The following is a 10,894-nucleotide window of genomic DNA, read 5'->3' on the forward strand; positions in this document are numbered from 1 at the left end:
CTGAAGGGGCAGCGGCCTCTAAATGGCATAAGCTGCTCATCAATAGTAACGTTGGGCCCAGGGTTGTAAAACAGGGGAAGGCGGTCCACCCACTTGTCCCACACTGACCTGATTGCAAATAGCTTGTCTCTCTGCAGCCGAGCTAGTCTGGTGTCTCGGGTATTGAAGCGGATAATCCTGGAAATAATGTGGAACTTTTCCAGAGACATTGTTGCACGGAAAAATTCTCTGTCAGTTTCTGCATCCCACATGGATTCTGTGATCCCCCATTGGACCTGAAAACACCAGCAAGGATAAGACCCCCAAAGTATGCATTTAAATGAGTTTGGTCCATCTCTTTCCATCTCTCTCCAAAAACATCGCCTTCCCTCCATATTCGTGCAGTCCAGAATGATTTTCTGGATGGTGTCTGGGATGAACAGCTCAAAAGAAGACTGTATGTCCTGTACATGAGTAACCTCCATCCACATCGGCCCTGGTTGCATCCTTATCACATTGGCAACCATGTTGGGTGGCTCATGCCTTGGCCAAGAACACCATTCAATTTCACAATTTGTTGACATTCATATTTCTCCTACGGCAGGTTGCTGTTGAGCTGATTGCTGACGGACTGGTCCTGGGGCTGGCTGCTGACGGACTGGTCCTGGGGCTCGCTGCTGACGGGCTGGCTGCTGACGGACTGGTCCTGGGGCTGGCTGCTGAAGGGCTGGTCCTGGGGCTGGTTGCTGACGGGCTGGTCCTGGGGCTGGCTGCTGACGGGCTGGTTGCTGATGGGCTGGTTGCTGACGGGCTGGTCCTGAGGCTGGCTGCTGAAGGGCTGGTCCTGGGGCTGGCTGCTGAAGGGCTGGTCTTGGGGCTGGCTGCTGACCGGTATGGTCATGGGGCTGGCTGCTGAAGGACTGGTCATGGGGCTGGCTGCTGAAGGGCTGGTCCTGGGGCTGGCTGCTGACGGGCTTGCTGCTGACGGGCTGGCTGCTGATGGGCTGGTCCTGGGGCTGGCTGCTGACAGGCTGGTCCTGGGGCTGGGGCTGGTTGCTGACGAGCTGGCTGCTGACGGCTGGTCCTGGGGCTGGCTGCTGAAGGGCTGGTCCTGAGGCTTTCTGCTGCCGGGTTGGTCCTGGGGCTAGCTGAAGGTCAATCTCATCCTCTTCTTACAACTCACTGTCAGACTCCGAATTGACAGAGACATGACCATCGTATTCTTAAAATTCTTAATCTTGCAAAGTGGAAGACGCTCCTTCCACACTAGCATCTCTATCTGCAAAGATGATTTCTAAGACCCTCTGAGCAGAGATTATTTCTGCCATACTGATTGATTGTGGAAAGGAGCCACACATGCAAAGCTATTGATTTGTTGTGTTCCTCCTCCAATTTGCACCGGGCTGGGGTAGAGTGTTTTACAATGTATTGGAATAATGTATTGAAGTAATGTATTGTAATAACATCGAATAGGTTCCTGCAAGACATTGTGTAGTTTTTCACACTACAACGGGTAAAGAGTGTGAGAAAAACGGTAGACCAGCAGACAAGGCAGGGAGACAAACAGACAAGGCAGGGAGACAAACAGACAAGGCAGGGAGACAAACAGACAAGGCAGGGAGACAAACAGACAAGGCAGGGAGACAAACAGACAAGGCAGGGAGACAAACAGGTTCTTGGTGCTCTGTTGAAACAGCAGGCCCAGGGAAGAGGAAGACAGAGTGTCGGCACACTGCATACATTTGTTTCATTTGTACTTGTTTTCACCTACACACACACACCTACACACACACACACACACACACACACACACACACACACACACACACACACACACACACACACACACACACACACACACACACACACACACACACACACACACACACACACACACACACACACACACACACCTACACACACCTACACACACCTACACACACACACACACCTACACACACACACACACCTACTCACACCTACACACACACACACCTACACACACCTACACACACCTACACACACACACACACACACCTACACACACACACACCTACACCTACACCTATACACACACACACACCTACACACCCACACACACACCTACACACACCTACACACACACACCTACACACCTACACACACACACACACACCTACACACACACACCTACACACCTACACACACACACACACACCTACACACACACACACACACACACACACACACACACACACACACACACACACCTACACACCCACACACACACCTACACACACCTACACACACACACCTACACACACACACACACCCACACACACACACACACACACCTACACACCCACACACACACACACCCACACACACACACACACACAAACCTACACACCTACACACACACACACACACACACACACTTTTATTACCCTCTGGTCCAGTGGACCCAAACACCACATATGGAATATCAGATTATCAGAATGTTTTATTTGAATTAAAATGTTTTATTTGTCACAGAAAATGACAAAAAATATATATAATTGTGTAATCTTTCTTTTGGTAAAAATTGAAAATGGGTCAGACAGACCCGAACACCACACAAGGGTTAAGCATCCTCATCACCATCTCTACACACCCTGCTTTCATGCTAACTTTTACTGTGGTTTCAACCACATGGAATGCAGCCCAGCAGATGCTGTTAAAGGAGATCTACCTCTACATTGTTATTGTCAGAACATTAAAGTCTCTCCCTACTATTATAATTGAGATAGAAAGGCCTAGCAGGGTGCAACGCACTTCAATTCCTTTGCATAGTCTTATAATTGAGATAGAAAGGCCTAGCAGGGTGCAACGTACTCCAACTACTTTACATACTATTATAATTGAGATAGAAAGGCCTGGGGGGGTTCAACTTGTCAAGAAGATACATGCCTGTGGGCAACACCCAATCATGCGATGTCATGCAAATATAACACTGGCTTACAAACTTCTACATGTCAACTTCAACCTGAAGAGGAGCAGAAATCTACCGGGTTAGTTGACAAAGTCCTGGTACTTTAAACACGGGTTCCTGTTATTCGTAATATCATGTTACAGCGATGACATTATATATTACAGAGATGTTACTAGTGGTGGGCACCAATATTGATCCTTCTGTAACAGTGGGGACCAGAATTACTGGATCCCTTGATAAAGATGAACTAAAAAGACTGTTTAAAATAAATAATACCAATACTGCTCTATATTCTCTATGTTCTCTATGTTCTCTATATTCTCTATGTTCTCTATGTTCTCTATGTTCTCTATGTTCTCTATGTTCTCCATATTCTCTATATTCTCTATGTTCTCTATGTTCTCTATATTCTCAGCTCCAAGTGTATTTTTTATACATTTGCTTTGAGAAATACATTTTGTTCAACAAGAAATAAAGACCAATCGAATAAAGGTAGGGGTCATAATGATTGTTACCCCTTGTTTACAATAGTCTAGCACCCTCCCCTTGTGAGGATAACCCCACTGAGCCTTGCTTTCAATAGTCTAGCACCCTCCCCATGTGAGGATAACCCCACTGAGCCTTGTTTTCAATAGTCTAGCACCCTCCTCTTGTGAGGATAACCCCACTGAGCCTTGTTTTCCATAGTCTAGCACCCTCCCCTTGTGAGGATAACCCCACTGAGCCTTGTTTTCCATAGTCTAGCACCCACCCCTTGTGAGGATAACCCCACTGAGCCTTGTTTTCGATAGTCTAGCACCCTCCCCATGTGAGGATAACCCCACTGAGCCTTTTACTAAAATGATTGTTACTCCTTGTTTTCAATAGTCTAGCACCCTCCCCGTGTTATTGTCTTGAATATTCACTTGCGGCCAAGGTTCAGCCTCCTTTCAGAGGCGACCAGGTTTTTTTGTGTAAAACGTCTTGGTACTTTGGTAAAGATCATGGATCCGCTGACCTTCACACGGACACCAGGACCAGCGGAGGCAAAACAGGCCCATTAGATCAAAGATCCACCATCATAATTTACAGTCGTTTTACAGGTCTATTTGCTGCGTATGAATCCGTCTTTTGAGGCCAAACCCACCACTGGTGTGTGTTGCCAAAGAGCTCTATTTTCCTCTCATCTGTCCATTGAACCTGGTTCCAATCCAATGACGTTTATCAAACTCCTGGCCTTTACATGTGTTGGTTGATCTCAATAAAGGCTTTTTATCCCCACCTGGCAACCCTTCCAAATAACCTATTGGCACGGAGGTGGCGTCTAATTGGAGATTTGTAGACGCCACGATACAGCAAACCTTCCGTCCTCTTCCAGGCTAGTTTACCTCTGTTCCAGTGGGTTTAAACTGCTCTATTGTTGCCCTGATAATAGTGGTTAGTGTTTGATTCAGTAGTTTTTCTGTTCTCAGTCAACAGCCATTTGTTTCCTTCCATGTGTTCTTTGTCTTTCACATACAAAAGCTGAAGAACACATGCACATCCAGGTGCTTTCAGCAGGTGCTGGAGTTATAGGTGAACTCATGGAAAACAGAAAGGGGAACGCAGCACACTGCTGCTCGTGCTCCCAGGTGCTGGAGTTGTAGGTGAACTCATGGAAAACAGAAAGGAGAACGCAGCACACTGCTGCTCATGCTCCCAGGTGCTGGAGTTGTAGGTGAACTCATGGAAAACAGAAAGGAGAACGCAGCACACTGCTGCTCGTGCTCCCAGGTGCTGGAGTTGTAGGTGAACTCATGGACAACAGAAAGGAGAACGCAGCACGCTGCTGCTCGTGGTCCCAGGTGATATTTATTTACAACGTTTCGACCCTGTAGGTCTTCATCAGGCATCCATATCCCAGGTGGGGGTGGAAGGTCCTATACAGGAAGCCATGAAAGGCCACAATACAGTTCCTTCAACTGAGATTAAGAGTTGAATGTTAATCCAGATAACATTTTGTTGGATTTAATTTACATGAATTGTTAGGAGTGCCAATATTTTCAGATCTGACTGTAATTATTTAAGGTCCCAGCTAGCACATTTGGTTCCTTGTCAGTTGTGGGAACGTTTGTTTTTGGTTTTACATTGGTTGTGGGAACGAAGCCATACGTTTCCTGACTGGAAAAACAGAACGTTTTTAAACGTTCTGAGAACAGAAGTGAACACATCACCTGTTCTGGGAACGTTAATTTTTAGGTTGCAGGGAGGTTCTGAGAACATCTTACTATGGTTCCAGGGAGGTTCTGAGAACGTCTAACTATGGTTCCAGGGAGGTTCTGAGAACGTCTAACTATGGTTCCAGGGAGGTTCTGAGAACGTCTAACTATGGTTCCAGGGAGGTTCTGAGAACGTCTAACTATGGTTCCAGGGAGGTTCTGAGAACGTCTAACTATGGTTCCAGGGAGGTTCTGAGAACGTCTTAATATGGTTCCAGGGAGGTTCTGAGAACATCTTAATATGGTTCCCTGAAAGTTTTGATGGGAGGATTTATTAACGCTCAGAGAATACACATTTTTGATCATTTGAAGGTTTTTGAGTGTCCCCACAATAGCTATCTGTTCACTTGGCGACGACTGGTAGGACGATTTAGGAGGGCGGTTAGCAAGGCAGAGGTACTCGTCAAGCAGCGTGACGTCCTTAAGGGCTGAGACACAACGTTGTTGTTAGAATGCAGTGGGAGTTGACCATTCCCTTGTTATTCAACATCTGTTTCCTCATTTCATTTCTATTATTACTGAGGTAAAAGGCCTGGGGGGGTGCAACTTGTCAAGAAGATAAACATTATGGGACAGGCTGTGTCCCAAGTGGCACCCTATTACCTATGGACCCTGGTCAAAGGTAGTGGACTGCACTATGTAGGGAATAGGGTGCCATTTGGAACGCAGAGGAGTCCCCTGACTACCCTCTACCTGCTCTTTCTCTCAATCAGCATTTTTACCAGCTAGGAGAGAGTGTCTTTGAGGAGCTGAGGCAGGTAGTGCTGAATTAATGGAGGCTGACTTCTAATATCGACCAATCTTTATATTTGGCGCCCTCATGTGGTAGTCAAGGTGCATTTCAGGTATAACTATAAATTATGGACCTTCGTGATTTGGACAGTTCTAATATTACTGTCATCAAGTGTAGAGAAAAACACATATTATAACTTTAAATGGAGGGGATATCTTATATAACATACATTTTATTTATCTTCAATATCCTTGTTGTATGAAGTGCATGATATGGGAGTGAGAATAGTGCACAACAGCATTTTATGTACACCGTCATATAGTGCATTCAGAAACTAGGCTGTGTAAGGGCTATTCGACCAAGAAGAAGAGTGATGGAGTGCTGCCCCAGATGACCTGGCCTCCACAATCACCAAACCTCAACCCAATTGAGATTGTTTTGGATGAGTTGGACGGCAGAGAAGTAAAATCAACCAACAAGTTATCATCATATGGGAACTCCCTCAAGACTGTTGGAAAAGTGTAACAGGTGAAGCTGGTTGAGAGAATGCCAAGACTGTTGGAAAAGTGTAACAGGTGAAGCTGGTTGAGAGAATGCCAAAACTGATCAAAGCTGTCTTCAAGGCAGAGGGAGGCTACTTTGAAAAATCTCAAATATTAAATATATTTTGATTTGTTTAACACTTTTTTGGTTACTACATGATTCCATATGTGTTATTTCATAGTGTTGATGTCTTCACTATTATTCTACAATGTAGAAGATGTTACAAATAAAGAAATAACCCTTGAATGAGCAGAAACCTTTGACTGCTGTCTGTATGTAAGTACATATATATGTTTTATGTAAATTTGCAAAGACCTGTTTTCGATTTGTCATTATGGAGTCTGTGTGGTCATTTTGGGGGATAGTGATGTAATTTTGGGGGGTCTTGTGATGTCATTATGGGGTCATGTGATGTCATTATGGGGTGTTGTGATGTCATTATGGAGTCTGTGTGGTCATTTTGGGGTATAGTGATGTAATTTGGGGGTCTTGTGATGTCATTATGGGGCGTTGTGATGTCATTATGGGGTGTTGTGATGTCATTATGGAGTCTTGTGATGTCATTATGGGGTCTTGGGATGTCATTATGGGGTATTGTGATGTCATTACGGGGTATTGGGATGTCATTACGGGGTGTTGTGATGTCATTATGGGGTATTGCGATGTCATTATGGGGTATGGTCATGTCATTACGGGGTATTGTGATGTCATTACGGGGTATTGTGATGTCATTACGGGGTGTTGTGATGTCATTACGGGGTATTGTGATGTCATTATGGGGTATTGTGATGTCATTATGGAGTATTGTGATGTCATTACGGGGTATTGTGATGTCATTATGGGGTATTGTGATGTCTTTATGGGGTATTGTGATGTCATTATGGGGTATTGTGATGTCATTACGGGGTATTGTGATGTCATTATGGGGTATTGTGATGTCTTTATGGGGTATTGTGATGTCATTATGGGGTATTGTGATGTCATTATGGGGTATTGTGATGTCATTACGGGGTATTGTGATGTCATTATGGGGTATTGTGATGTCTTTATGGGGTATTGTGATGTCATTACGGGGTATTGTGATGTCATTATGGGGTATTGTGATGTCTTTATGGGGTATTGTGATGTCATTATGGGGTATTGTGATGTCATTATGGAGTATTGTGATGTCATTATGGAGTGTGGCTGTAATGTAACTTAATGTGGAAAACGTCAAGTGGTCTGAATACTTTCTGAATGCACTATATGACGGTGTACATAAAATGCTGTTGTGCACTATTCTCACTCCCATATCATGCACTTCATACAACAAAGATCAATAAAATGTATGTTATGTAATATATCCCCTCCATTTAAAGTTATAATATGTGTTTTTCTCTACACTTGATAACAGTAATATTAGAACTGTCCAAATCACGAAGATCCATAATTTATATGTATACCTGAAATGCACCTTGACTACCACACGAGGGCGCCAACTATAAAGATTGGTCGATAACAGCATTCGGACTGCATTAATTCACCCCTAACTGCCTCAGCTCCTCAAAGACACTCTCTAGCTGGCAAAAATGCTGATTGAGAGAAAGAGCAGGTAGTGGGTAGTCAGGGGACTCCTGCGTTCCAAATGGCTCAGATATGATGAGGGTTTACATCCACCCAGTGTCTATAGAGAACCAACGGCTAAACATATATGATGTAGGTTTACATCCACCCAGTGTCTATGGAGTACAACACCAAAGGCTAAAATAGATACGATGTAAGGTTACATCCACCCAGTGTCTATAGGGAACCAACGGCTAAATAAAATATGATGTAGGTTAAGATCCACCCAAACGATATGCATATTATACCGAAGGATCAATATTGGTGCCCACCACTAGTAACATATGGTACAGAAGGATCAATATTGGTGCCTACTAGTAACATCTCTGTAATATAATGTCATCGCTGTAACATGATATCATGGATGATAGGAAACAAGTGTTTAAAGTACCATGACTTTGTCAACTAACCTGGTGGTCCTCTGCTCCTCTTCAGGTAGAAGTTGACATGTAGAAGTTTGTAAGCCAGTGTTATATTTGCATGAATTTGCATGAGAGGGTGTGGCCCACAGGCATTTATCTTCTTATCCAGTTGCCCCCCCCACCCCCCAGGCCTTTTACCTCAGTAATAATAGAAATTAAATGAGGAAACAGATGTTGACTAGCAAGGGAATGGTCAACTCCCACTGCATTCTAACAACAATGTTGTGTCTCAGCCCTTCAGGACGTCACGCTGCTTGACGAGTACCTCTGCCTTGCTAATCGCCCTCCTAAAACATCCTACCAGTCGGCGCCATGTGAAAAGGTAGCTATTGTGGGGACACTCAAAGACCTCCAAATGATCAAAAATGTGTATTCTCTGAGCGTTAATAAATCCTCCCATCAAAACTTTCAGGGAACCATATTAAGAAGTTCTCAGAACCTCCATGGAACCATAGTTAGATGTTCTGCGAACCTCCCTGGAACCATAGTTAGATGTTCTCAAGAACCTCCCTGGAACCATAGTAAGATGTACTCAGAACATCCCTGGAACCAGAGTAAGACGTTCTCAGAACCCCAGAACCTCCCTGGAACCATAGTTAGACGTTCTCAGAACCTCCCTGGAACCATAGTTAGACGTTCTCAGAACCTCCCTGGAACCATAGTAAGACATTCTCAGAACCTCTCTGGAACCATAGTTAGACGTTCTGAGAACCTCCCTGGAACCATAGTTAGATGTTCTGCGAACCTCCCTGGAACCATAGTAAGATGTTCTCAAGAACTTCCCTGGAACCATAGTAAGATGTACTCAGAACATCCCTGGAACCAGAGTAAGATGTTCTCAGAACCTCCCTGGAACCAGTTAGACGTTCTCAGAACCTCCCTGGAACCACAGTTAGACAATCTCAGAATCTCCCTGGAACCATAGTTAGACGTTCTCAGAACCTCCCTGGAACCATAGTTAGACGTTCTCAGAACCTCCCTGGAACCATAGTAAGACATTCTCAGAACCTCCCTGGAACCATAGTTAGACGTTCTCAGAACCTCCCTGGAACCATAGTTAGACATTCTCAGAACCTCCCTGGAACCATATTAAGACGTTCTCAGAACCTCCCTGGAACCATAGTAAGATGTTCTCAGAACCTCCCTGGAACCAGTTAGATGTTCTCAGAACCTCCCTGGAACCATAGTTAGACGTTCTCAGAATCTCCCTGGAACCATAGTTAGACATTCTCAGAACCTCCCTGGAACCATATTAAGACGTTCTCAGAACCTCCCTGGAACCATAGTAAGATGTTCTCAGAACCTCCCTGGAACCAGTTAGATGTTCTCAGAACCTCCCTGGAACCATAGTTAGACGTTCTCAGAATCTCCCTGGAACCATAGTTAGACGTTCTCAGAACCTTCCTGGAACCATAGTTAGACGTTCTCAGAACCTCCCTGGAACCATAGTAAGACATTCTCAGAACCTCCCTAGAACCATAGTTAGACGTTCTCAGAACCTCCCTGGAACCATAGTAAGACATTCTCAGAACCTCCCTAGAACCATAGTTAGATGTTCTCAGAACCTCCCTGGATCCATAGTTAGACGTTCTCAGAACCTCCCTGGAACCATAGTTAGACGTTCTCAGAACCTCCCTGGAACCATAGTTAGACGTTCTCAGAACCTCCCTGGAACCATAGTAAGACATTCTCAGAACCTCCCTGGAACCATAGTTAGACGTTCTCAGAACCTCCCTGGAACCATAGTTAGACGTTCTCAGAACCTCCCTGGAACCATAGTTAGACGTTCTCAGAACCTCCCTGGAACCGTAGTAAGACGTTCTCAGAACCTCCCTGGAACCATAGTAAGATGTTCTCAGAACCTCCCTGGAAACAGTTAGACGTTCTCAGAACCTCCCTGGAACCATAGTTAGACGTTCTCAGAATCTCCCTGGAACCATAGTTAGACGTTCTCAGAACCTCCCTGGAACCATAGTTAGACGTTCTCAGAACCTCCCTGGAACCGTAGTAAGACGTTCTCAGAACCTCCCTGGAACCATAGTAAGATGTTCTCAGTACCTCCCTGGAACCAGTTAGATGTTCTCAGAACCTCCCTGGAACCATAGTTAGACGTTCTCAGAATCTCCCTGGAACCATAGTTAGACGTTCTCAGAACCTTCCTGGAACCATAGTTAGACGTTCTCAGAACCTCCCTGGAACCATAGTAAGACATTCTCAGAACCTCCCTGGAACCATAGTTCGACGTTCTCAGAACCTCCCTGGATCCATAGTTAGACGTTCTCAGAACCTCCCTGGAACCATAGTAAAACGTTCTCAGAACCTCCCTGGAACCATAGTAAGACATTCTCAGAACCTCCCTGGAACCATAGTTAGACGTTCTCAGAACCTCCCTGGATAAATAGTTAGACGTTCTCAGAAACCTCCCTGC

Source organism: Oncorhynchus mykiss, chromosome 21 (assembly GCF_013265735.2).
Source record: "Oncorhynchus mykiss isolate Arlee chromosome 21, USDA_OmykA_1.1, whole genome shotgun sequence".
Taxonomy (NCBI): Eukaryota; Metazoa; Chordata; class Actinopteri; order Salmoniformes; family Salmonidae; genus Oncorhynchus; species Oncorhynchus mykiss.